A 13,086-nucleotide genomic window follows, 5' to 3' on the forward strand; every position below is an offset into this window, starting at 1 on the left:
TGTAATCACAAGACATTATTTTGTTACGTCACTGTGTATGTTTCAGCGCTAAACCTATCATTAGTGACGTCACGCCACTGTCGTTCTACTAGTTAACGAGTCTACCGCTGTCAAATATAGTGACATTCAACCCACATTACTGACATTGATTACAATTGTCGCAAATGAAACAAATGATAACCGATGATAAAAAGAATACACTCTCGTGTCTTGTGATATTATAGTTCATCAGCACTCGTTTGTAAAAGTATAAAAATCCTCGGCAAGCCTCGGATTTCATACTTTTATCAACTCGTGCTGATCAATTATGATATCACAAGACACTCGGGGAGTATCCTCTGTATATACATACATACATAACCTGCAACAAAATGAAATCACATACCATTTAAGTTATTCGATTAACGTTTTTATTAGCAACTCTCATTTGTGGGGGTACCCTGCACTAGTTTCAATCTCTGGTGTATACTGCATAATACTTGTATGACAAATAAAAGTGTATTTATTTATTAGTAAATAGATAATAGTATTTTCACAAAGAATCAATTGTCACATTATTATTATTACCAATCAGAGCCGCAGCTGTTTTTACTCCGTAAATAGTTGGCACAATGCAACACATAAGGCAGCATACAGTTATCTTCCCATTTAGTTGACCCAAATCCGGAAATATATCCGCACAAATAGTCTGCTGTTTGACAGTTTTGTAGCGGCAACTACTAGACTGAAGTTGATACGGGATAGCATGTAGTTTGCCAGTGGCGGATCTAGAAAATCCATTTGGGGGGGCCAGTGATATGAGGCGGAATGCCAATGGAACTTTGGGGGAGTGTTGGAGGAGATCGTAATTTTTTTAAACTTCAATCATTATAGAGTTACAGGGGCGGGACGTAGCCCAGTGGTACAGCGCTCGCTCGATGAGTGGTCAGTCTGGGATCGATCCCCGTCGGTGGGCCCATTGGGCTATTTCTCGTTCCAGCCAGTGCACCACGACTGATATATCAAAGGCCGTGGTATGTACTACCCTGTATGTTGGATGGTGCATATAAAAGATCTGTTGCTGCTAATCGAAATGAGTAGCCCATGAAGTGGCGACAGCGGGTTTCCTCTATCAATATCTGTGTGGTCCTTAGCCATATGTCTGACGCCATATAACCGTAAATAAAATGTGTTGAGTGCGTCGTTAAATAAAACATTTCTTTCTTTTTTCTCAGTCATTATAGAGTTATATGGCAATATATTCACCAGGTTCCCTCGCGACGCAAACGGTCTATAATCGAGACTCGGTGACGTCATCTCATTTTCCCTGTCTAGTCGCCCCGAGTTCACGCCATACAAGGCTATAAAACACTGTACACAATAATCTGTGACGTAGTTGTCATGTTTGAGTGACATCTGAGGTAATTATCATAATTTATCGCCTATCGGGAATAAACAAGCTAGCGTTGTGTCTCGGTTTACGGCATTATAATTAATTATGCATATATTAACACCAGCAAGGTCGTATAAACTGCTTTGTTCTTGGAATGAGTGACAGTGGTAGGTCACGAGGGGGTAATGAAGGGTTGAACAAGCCATTTGAGAGCACAAAATTGCATTCTAGTCTTGTGACTCTTGTTATACAGTTACGTGTTTAAAATTACTTGCAGGTTTGTATGCATGTGTGCACGTTTTTGTACAGGGTTTTTCCACATTCTGTTCTGTCATACACTAACGTACAGTAAAGTACACTTATACGTTAAAATGAACATGCTTAGAACGAACTGATCGTGAAGTCCCGTTTTATCTACCTATACATTAAAGGGACAGACCCTAGTTTCAGCCCATGAAAATTAACACTAAGTTTATTTAATCTACAAACCTGTAAAACATTTGGATAAAGGTACAATTGAGTGAAACATGAGACTTTGACTTTGAAATTGTGAAATACCCTCTAAAAATGGACTAAAACTCGACTCCATAACTGTTACTTCTCAGACGCACGTGCGTTTTTAAAAATATGAGAAATGCATTTTGTGACATTAAAAACACTAGGTGACTTTGAATGTACGGAAATTGATAATCTAAACAATAAAATCTAAGTAAAGTATGATCTGAGTTATCAAAAACGGTTATAATGGTAAACAAATATGCGTTAGTGTTTAAAAACTAGGGTATGTCCCTTTAATAACCAACTTATGCAAATGTGTACAACGAATTACTGCTATAACGAACTAGCACGATCCCTTCCAGTTCGTTATAAGAGTAGTTTACTGTATTTGAAAATGTCTTGTTGGTTTGTACGCATGTGTGCGCGAGCGCAATTTCCGATTGTATGTAGACTTCTCTAAGGGAAGTGTGCAACGTTTATAAAACCCTACCCAAGGTATTCCAAAGTACACTAATTTACATGTATACTAAAATCTTAAAAACAACAAACACAACACAAGTTGACCCAAAAGTATTACATGTTCCTAGCTAAACCCCAACACATCCATTGTATCGAACTACTAAGGTCTCACTACACAGATCACTTCCGGGTGAGAGTTGATTGATGACGGTGTACTATATTACCTAATTGTGGCACATGTTATGGTTCACATTTTCACTTCTAGGAAATGGTGAAGAATTAAAACAATATGTATGTTTAATGGTAAGCCTTCTGGCTGTATTTTGCCCATGTTATTTTGTAATATTGTGCATCGACTTTTTGGGACATGGGTATATAGCGCAAGTGACAGCCGGAGTGAATCGGTTAATGAACCACCTATTCGGACCGGTACTACAGCCAGATGCGGTTATATAGCAAAAAACTGAGATGGAAATGTTCACAATTTTGGAGTGAATATAAATGCTTATATAATGTATGTTCGCAATGGTGTATGTTGTTAGTGCCAACGAGAACCCGTTCTATGGGCAATCTTCGCTTGAAGTTGGGCAGTTTAACATGGGTTTCAATGACAGATGACATCTGTGTAGTGAGACCATAATGTAAAACATGAAATTACTGTTTATCCCAAAATATATACGTTTAGCAAGCCAAAATGAAAATGTACTAGTGTAGCATCCTTATAAAAGGTAATTACATCGATGTGGATTTGAGCCAAGCGTATGGGGGCCCTATTTGGGTAAATATAACAAACATATCAATTTTATTTATTTTTATTATTTTTATTTTTATTTTTATTTTTTAGGGGTGTGTGTGTCAAAATGTATATTCTAGTGTTCTTACATGTAATAAATAAATTGATATGAGTGTCTAACACTGAGTTTCTCATTGTAAAAGGTCAAAATTCAAGGTCACAAGGTCAATATCCAAATTCACCCTAATTTCTGTGATTTAGTGCATAATGATTTTTTTCGAATGTACAGTCATAGTGACAAACAGTTTTGATGGTATTGTGAATATATAACATAGTATTCTACTATGAAAGTAGAATTTGTATCTGCCATTAATAATATGTGGATCTTCATGCTGAAATCCCCTGCGCGTGCTGTAACCTCACCGTGGTGCAGGGGTGTAACATTCTCTTTGAGAATGGCCAATACAGCACAAATTGAAGTTTGGTGTAAAATTCAGTGTCCGTAAAATTCTGTGATATTTGTATTTGTATTTTTGCACGGTTCTTTACACTGTTTTTGTTTAAACCTTGAATTTTTATATTGATGTTGATCATCGCTTTATTTGTTTGCATTGCCATAGTTTGACACCCAATAGCCGATGTATTTTTCGTGCTGGGGTGTCGTTAAACATTCATTCATTCATCATTCATGCTGAAATATACAGAAAAAAACAGGATTTCAACACTTCATTATGAAACAATTGTTGCCCATTGCAACAATTGATGGAAACTAATATTTTTAATGAACTAACTAGATAATTAGCTTCTTTGTATGTTCCCCATATCAGAACTACCAACAAGGTCATACATTACCATAAAGTGGCTGCTTGTTTGATGACCAACTATTGTGTGGATGACCAAGGAGTAACAATGTGATATGAAGTTTTATTGGATGGTATGGTGCATCTATCTTTTGGTGTATTGGTTAGAGTTCATAAGTTACACGGCTCTAGTATAGCTTTTCATGGTGTAAATGACCCAAATTATCAAACTGACTTCAAACCAAGTTTGACAAAATCGGTCATTAGACTTTAAGGTCTCACTACACAGATCACTTCCGGGCGAGAGTTCATTCATCACGGTCCACTATAGTTCCTAATTGTGACACATGTTATGGTTCACATATTCACTTCTAGGAATGGTGAAGAATTAAAACAATATGTATGTTTAATGTATGTTATTTTGTAACATTGTGCATAGAACTTTTGGGACATGGGTATATAGCGCAAGTGACAGCCGGAGTGAATCGATTAATGAACCACCTGTTCGGACCGGTATTACAGCCAGATGTGGTTATATAGCAAAAAACTGAGACGGAAATGTTCACAATTTTGGAGTGAATATAAATGCTTATATAATGTATGTTCGCAATGGTGTATGTTGTTAGTGCCAACGAGAACCCGTTCTATGGGCAATCTTCGCTTGAAGTTGGGCAGTTTAACATGGGTTTCAATGGCAGATGACATCTGTGTAGTGAGACCTAAATACTGGGTTGTTTGTGGCAATTAGAATTTTTGGGGTGGGCGAGTGTGTCACACCATTTCATCACCCTTGGATCCGCGTATGAGTTTTCGTGTGTGTATGTGGTGGGGGTTAGGTACATTGGTGGTAGAACAAAACTCCCGGGGGTGGTCGTGTGTATGTGGTGGGGGTTAGGTATATTGGTGGTAGAAAAAAAATCCCGGGGGTGGTCGTTGTTTAGGGTAGCTGTGCAGGGCTCTCCCTCTCCATTACCATTACCATATTAGCCAATTGCTATTTTTATATACTAAGTGGCTACAACATTCAGTAGTTGGCTAATAAAATGTGGTATAAATGAACACTTTTTCAATCATCTTCTAGGAAATTCTCAACACATAAAAATTTCGCTAAATTAAATTATTTCCAATGTGAGCCCTGTTTATGACACAAATAAGACAGTAGGAAAATACATTAAATAAATAAAACATTTCTTTCGTTTTCATTACTGATTATTTATATTGCTATTGTTCATATTTTAGACCCAATAGCCGGAGATGAAACATGTCATGAAGGTATGTTAAGTATTATTTTCTTTTTTACTTCATACGTCGTCCATTAACATCATTTCGAGCACGTGCGTTTGGGTCCTCGTTGGAAAGTCTGGTTGTTTAATTAGTACCACACAATGGAACCAGTCTTTCTGCAATATCGTGTTTATATACCTTTGGTTGACACCCAGTAGCCAATGTGTAGTCTTGTGCTGATGTGTTGTTAAACATTCATTTATTACTCTGCTATATTATATTGTTTTGTTTTGTTCTGTCATATTGTTGTTTTGTTCTATTCTTTATATTATGTTGTTCTATTCTATGCTGCTATATTGTTGTTTGGTTTTGTTCTAATCTGCCATATTGTTGCTTCGTTGTTTTCTCTGCTATATTTTTTTTGTTCCATTTTATTCTGCTAGTGTTGTTTTCTTGTGTTCTATTCTGCAATATTATATTGCTTTGTTCTATTCTGCAATATTATATTGTTTTGTTCTATTCTGCTATATTATATTGTTTTGTTCTATTCTGCTATATTATATTGCTTTGTTCTATTCTGCTATATTATATTGTTTTGTTTTGTTGTTCTGCTATATTATATTGTTTTGTTTTGTTCTATTCTGCTATATTATATTGTTTTGCTTTGTTCTATTCTGCCATATTATATTGTTTTGCTTTGTTCTATTCTGCTATATTATATTGCTTTGTTTTGTTCTATTCTGCTATATTATATTGTTTTGCTTTGTTCTGTTCTGTTCTGCTATATTATATTGTTTTGTTTGTTCTATTCTGCTATATTATATTGCTTTATTCTATTCTGCTATATTATATTGTTTTGCTTTGTTCTATTCTGCTATATTATATTGTTTTGCTTTGTTCTATTCTGCTATATTATATTGTTTTGTTTTGTTCTATTCTGCTATATTATATTGTTTTGCTTTGTTCTATTCTGCTATATTATATTGCTTTGTTTTGTTCTATTCTGCTATATTATATTGTTTTGCTTTGTTCTGTTCTGCTATATTATATTGTTTTGTTTGTTCTGTTCTGCTATATTATATTGCTTTGTTCTATTCTGCTATATTATATTGTTTTGCTTTGTTCTATTCTGCTATATTATATTGTTTTGCTTTGTTCTGTTCTGCTATATTATATTGTTTTGCTTTGTTCTGTTCTGCTATATTATATTGCTTTGCTTTGTTCTATTCTGCTATATTATATTGTTTTGCTTTGTTCTGTTCTGCTATATTATATTGTTTTGCTTTGTTCTATTCTGCTATATTATGCTTTGTTCTATTTGCTATATTATTTTGCTTTGTTCTATTCTGCTATATTATATTGTTTTGCTTTGTTCTGTTCTGCTATATTATATTGCTTTGTTCTATTCTGCTATATTATATTGTTTTGTTTTGTTCTATTCTGCTATATTATATTGTTTTGTTTTGTTCTATTCTGCTATATTATATTGTTTTGCTTTGTTCTATTCTGCTATATTATATTGCTTTGTTCTATTCTGCTATATTATATTGTTTTGTTTTGTTCTATTCTGCTATATTATATTGCTTTGTTCTATTCTGCTATATTATATTGTTTTGTTTTGTTCTATTCTGCTATATTATATTGTTTTGCTTTGTTCTATTCTGCTATATTATATTGCTTTGTTTTGTTCTATTCTGCTATATTATATTGTTTTGCTTTGCTATATTATATTGTTTTTTTCTATTCTGCTATATTATATTGTTTTGCTTTGTTCTATTCTGCTATATTATATTGTTTTGCTTTGTTCTGTTCTGCTATATTATATTGTTTTGCTTTGTTCTATTCTGCTATATTATATTGCTTTGCTTTGTTCTATTCTGCTATATTATATTGTTTTGCTTTGTTCTGTTCTGCTATATTATATTGTTTTGCTTTGTTCTATTCTGCTATATTATATTGTTTTGCTTTGTTCTATTCTGCTATATTATATTGTTTTGCTTTGTTCTGTTCTGCTATATTATATTGCTTTGTTCTATTCTGCTATATTATATTGTTTTGTTTTGTTCTATTCTGCTATATTATATTGTTTTGTTTTGTTCTATTCTGCTATATTATATTGTTTTGTTTTGTTCTATTCTGCTATATTATATTGTTTTGCTTTGTTCTATTCTGCTATATTATATTGCTTTGTTCTATTCTGCTATATTATATTGTTTTGTTTTGTTCTATTCTGCTATATTATATTGCTTTGTTCTATTCTGCTATATTAAATAGTTTTGTTTTGTTCTATTCTGCTATATTATATTGTTTTGCTTTGTTCTATTCTGTCATATTGTTGTTTTGTTCTATTCTTTATATTATGTTGTTCTATTCTATGCTGCTATATTGTTGTTTGGTTTTGTTCTAATCTGCCATATTGTTGCTTCGTTGTTTTCTCTGCTATATTTTTTTTGTTCCATTTTATTCTGCTAGTGTTGTTTTCTTGTGTTCTATTCTGCTATATTATATTGCTTTGTTCTATTCTGCTATATTATATTGTTTTGTTCTATTCTGCTATATTATATTGTTTTGTTCTATTCTGCTATATTATATTGCTTTGTTCTATTCTGCTATATTATATTGTTTTGTTTTGTTGTTCTGCTATATTATATTGTTTTGTTTTGTTCTATTCTGCTATATTATATTGTTTTGCTTTGTTCTATTCTGCTATATTATATTGTTTTGTTTTGTTCTATTCTGCTATATTATATTGTTTTGCTTTGTTCTATTCTGCTATATTATATTGCTTTGTTTTGTTCTATTCTGCTATATTATATTGTTTTGCTTTGTTCTGTTCTGCTATATTATATTGTTTTGTTTGTTCTATTCTGCTATATTATATTGCTTTGTTCTATTCTGCTATATTATATTGTTTTGCTTTGTTCTATTCTGCTATATTATATTGTTTTGCTTTGTTCTATTCTGCTATATTATATTGTTTTGTTTTGTTCTATTCTGCTATATTATATTGTTTTGCTTTGTTCTATTCTGCTATATTATATTGCTTTGTTTTGTTCTATTCTGCTATATTATATTGTTTTGCTTTGTTCTGTTCTGCTATATTATATTGTTTTGTTTGTTCTATTCTGCTATATTATATTGCTTTGTTCTATTCTGCTATATTATATTGTTTTGCTTTGTTCTATTCTGCTATATTATATTGTTTTGCTTTGTTCTGTTCTGCTATATTATATTGTTTTGCTTTGTTCTATTCTGCTATATTATATTGTTTTGCTTTGTTCTGTTCTGCTATATTATATTGTTTTGCTTTGTTCTATTCTGCTATATTATATTGTTTTGCTTTGTTCTATTCTGCTATATTATATTGTTTTGCTTTGTTCTGTTCTGCTATATTATATTCTGCTATATTATATTGTTTTGCTTTGTTCTATTCTGCTATATTATATTGTTTTGTTTTGTTCTATTCTGCTATATTATATTGTTTTGCTTTGTTCTATTCTGCTATATTATATTGCTTTGTTCTATTCTGCTATATTATATTGTTTTGTTTTGTTCTATTCTGCTATATTATATTGCTTTGTTCTATTCTGCTATATTATATAGTTTTGTTTTGTTCTATTCTGCTATATTATATTGTTTTGCTTTGTTCTATTCTGCTATATTATATTGCTTTGTTTTGTTCTATTCTGCTATATTATATTGTTTTGCTTTGTTCTGTTCTGCTATATTATATTGTTTTGTTTGTTCTATTCTGCTATATTATATTGCTTTGTTCTATTCTGCTATATTATATTGCTTTGTTCTATTCTGCTATATTATATTGTTTTGTTTTGTTGTTCTGCTATATTATATTGTTTTGTTTTGTTCTATTCTGCTATATTATATTGTTTTGCTTTGTTCTATTCTGCTATATTATATTGTTTTGTTTTGTTCTATTCTGCTATATTATATTGTTTTGCTTTGTTGTATTCTGCTATATTATATTGCTTTGTTTTGTTCTATTCTGCTATATTATATTGTTTTGCTTTGTTCTGTTCTGCTATATTATATTGTTTTGTTTGTTCTATTCTGCTATATTATATTGCTTTGTTCTATTCTGCTATATTATATTGTTTTGCTTTGTTCTATTCTGCTATATTATATTGTTTTGCTTTGTTCTATTCTGCTATATTATATTGTTTTGTTTTGTTCTATTCTGCTATATTATATTGTTTTGCTTTGTTCTATTCTGCTATATTATATTGTTTTGTTTTGTTCTATTCTGTTATATTGTTTTGCTTTGTTCTATTTGTTTTGTTCTATTTGCTTTATATATGTTGTTTTTCTTTGTTCTATTCTGCTATATTGTTGTTTTGTTTTGTTCTATTCTGCTATATTATATTGCTTTGTTGTGTTCTATTCTGCTATATTTTTTTTTGTTTTGTTCTATTCTGCTATTATATTGTTTTGCTTTGTTCTATTCTGCTATATTATATTGCTTTGTTTTGTTCTATTCTGCTATATTATATATTCTGCTATATTATATTGCTTTGTTCTATTCTGCTATATTATATTGTTTTGTTTTGTTCTATTTGCTATATTATATTGTTCTGCTATATTATATTGTTTTGTTTTGTTCTATTCTGCTATATTATATTGTTTTGCTTTGTTCTATTCTGCTATATTATATTGTTTTGTTTTGTTCTATTCTGCTATATTATATTGTTTTGCTTTGTTCTATTCTGCTATATTATATTGCTTTGTTTTGTTCTATTCTGCTATATTATATTGTTTTGCTTTGTTCTGTTCTGCTATATTATATTGTTTTGTTTGTTCTATTCTGCTATATTATATTGCTTTGTTCTATTCTGCTATATTATATTGTTTTGCTTTGTTCTATTCTGCTATATTATATTGTTTTGCTTTGTTCTATTCTGCTATATTATATTGTTTTGTTTTGTTCTATTCTGCTATATTATATTGTTTTGCTTTGTTCTATTCTGCTATATTATATTGCTTTGTTTTGTTCTATTCTGCTATATTATATTGTTTTGCTTTGTTCTGTTCTGCTATATTATATTGTTTTGTTTGTTCTATTCTGCTATATTGCTTTGTTCTATTCTGCTATATTATATTGTTTTGCTTTGTTCTATTCTGCTATATTATATTGCTTTGTTCTATTCTGCTATATTATATTGTTTTGCTTTGTTCTATTCTGCTATATTATATTGTTTTGCTTTGTTCTGTTCTGCTATATTATATTGTTTTGCTTTGTTCTATTCTGCTATATTATATTGTTTTGCTTTGTTCTATTCTGCTATATTATATTGTTTTGCTTTGTTCTATTCTGCTATATTATATTGTTTTGCTTTGTTCTATTCTGCTATATTATATTGTTTTGCTTTGTTCTATTCTGCTATATTATATTGTTTTGCTTTGTTCTATTCTGCTATATTATATTGTTTTGCTTTGTTCTATTCTGCTATATTATATTGTTTTGCTTTGTTCTATTCTGCTATATTATATTGTTTTGCTTTGTTCTATTCTGCTATATTATATTGTTTTGTTTTGTTCTATTCTGCTATATTATATTGTTTTGCTTTGTTCTATTCTGCTATATTATTGTTTATATTGTTTTGCTTTGTTCTATTCTGCTATATTATATTGTTCTATTCTGCTTTGTTCTATTCTGCTATATTATATTGTTTTGTTTTGTTCTATTCTGCTATATTATATTGCTTTGTTCTATTCTGCTATATTATATATTTTGTTCTATTCTGCTATATTATATTGTTTTGCTTTGTTCTATTCTGCTATATTATATTGTTTTGCTTTGTTCTATTCTGCTATATTATATTGCTTTGTTTTGTTCTATTCTGCTATATTATATTGTTTTGCTTTGTTCTATTCTGCTATATTATATTGTTTTGCTTTTTTGTTCTGCTATATTATTCTGCTATATATTATATTCTTTGCTATCTTATATTGTTTTGCTTTGTTCTGTTCTGCTATATTATATTGTTTTGCTTTGTTCTGTTCTGCTATATTATATTGTTTTGTTTTGTTCTATTCTGCTATATTATATTGTTTTGCTTTGTTCTATTCTGCTATATTATATTGTTTTGCTTTGTCTATTCTGCTAGGTTATGCTATATATTATATTGTTTTGCTTTGTTCTGTTCTATTCTGCTATATTATATTGCTTTGTTCTATTCTGCTATATTATATTGTTTTGTTTTGTTCTATTCTGCTATATTATATTGTTTTGTTTTGTTCTATTCTGCTATATTATATTGTTCTATTCTGCTATATTTTTGTTTTTTTGTTCTATTCTGCTATATTATATTGTTTTGTTTTGTTCTATTCTGCTATATTATATAGTTTTGTTTTGTTCTATTCTGCTATATTATATTGCTTTGTTCTATTCTGCTATATTATATTGCTTTGTTCTATTCTGCTATATTATATTGTTTTATTTTGTTCTATTCTGCTATATTATATTGTTTTGTTTTGTTCTATTCTGCTATATTATATTGCTTTGTTCTATTCTGCTATATTATATTGTTTTGTTTTGTTCTATTCTGCTATATTATATTGTTTTGCTTTGTTCTATTCTGCTATATTATATTGCTTTGTTCTGTTCTGCTATATTATATTCTTTTGTTTTGTTCTATTCTGCTATATTATATTGTTTTGTTTTGTTCTATTCTGCTATATTATATTATATTGTTTTGTTCTATTCTGCTATATTATATTGTTTTGCTTTGTTCTATTCTGCTATATTATATTGCTTTGTTCTGTTCTGCTATATTATATTGTTTTGCTTTGTTCTATTCTGCTATATTATATTGTTTTGTTTTGTTCTATTCTGCTATATTATATTGCTTTGTTCTATTCTGCTATATTATATTGTTTTGCTTTGTTCTGTTCTGCTATATTATATTGTTTTGTTTTGTTCTATTCTGCTATATTATATTGCTTTGTTTTGTTATATTCTGCTATATTATATTGTTTTGTTTTGTTCTATTCTGCTATATTATATTGTTTTGTTTTGTTCTATTCTGCTATATTATATTGTTTTGCTTTGTTCTATTCTGCTATATTATATTGTTTTGTTCTATTCTGCTATATTATATTGCTTTGTTCTATTCTGCTATATTATATTGCTTTGTTCTATTCTGCTATATTATATTGCTTTGTTCTATTCTGCTATATTATATTGTTTTGTTTTGTTCTATTCTGCTATATTATATTGTTTTGTTTTGTTCTATTCTGCTATATTATATTGTTTTGCTTTGTTCTATTCTGCTATATTATATTGTTTTGTTCTATTCTGCTATATTATATTGCTTTGTTCTATTCTGCTATATTATATTGTTTTGCTTTGTTCTATTCTGCTATATTATATTGTTTTGTTTGTTCTATTCTGCTATATTATATTGCTTTGTTCTATTCTGCTATATTATATTGTTTTGTTTTGTTCTATTCTGCTATATTATATTGTTTTGTTTTGTTCTATTCTGCTATATTATATTGTTTTGTTTTGTTCTATTCTGCTATATTATATTGTTTTGTTTGTTCTATTCTGCTATATTATATTGCTTTGTTCTATTCTGCTATATTATATTGTTTTGTTTTGTTCTGTTCTGCTATATTATATTGTTTTGTTTGTTCTATTCTGCTATATTATATTGCTTTGTTCTATTCTGCTATATTATATTGTTTTGTTTTGTTCTGTTCTGCTATATTATATTGTTTTGTTTGTTCTATTCTGCTATATTATATTGCTTTGTTCTATTCTGCTATATTATATTGTTTTGTTTTGTTCTATTCTGCTATATTATATTGTTTTGTTTTGTTCTATTCTGCTATATTATATTGTTTTGCTTTGTTCTATTCTGCTATATTATATTGTTTTGTTCTATTCTGCTATATTATATTGCTTTGTTCTATTCTGCTATATTATATTGTTTTGCTTTGTTCTATTCTGCTATATTATATTGTTTTGTTTGTTCTATTCT

The sequence above is a fragment of the Gigantopelta aegis genome, chromosome 5 (genome assembly GCF_016097555.1).
Source record: "Gigantopelta aegis isolate Gae_Host chromosome 5, Gae_host_genome, whole genome shotgun sequence".
Classification (NCBI taxonomy): domain Eukaryota; kingdom Metazoa; phylum Mollusca; class Gastropoda; order Neomphalida; family Peltospiridae; genus Gigantopelta; species Gigantopelta aegis.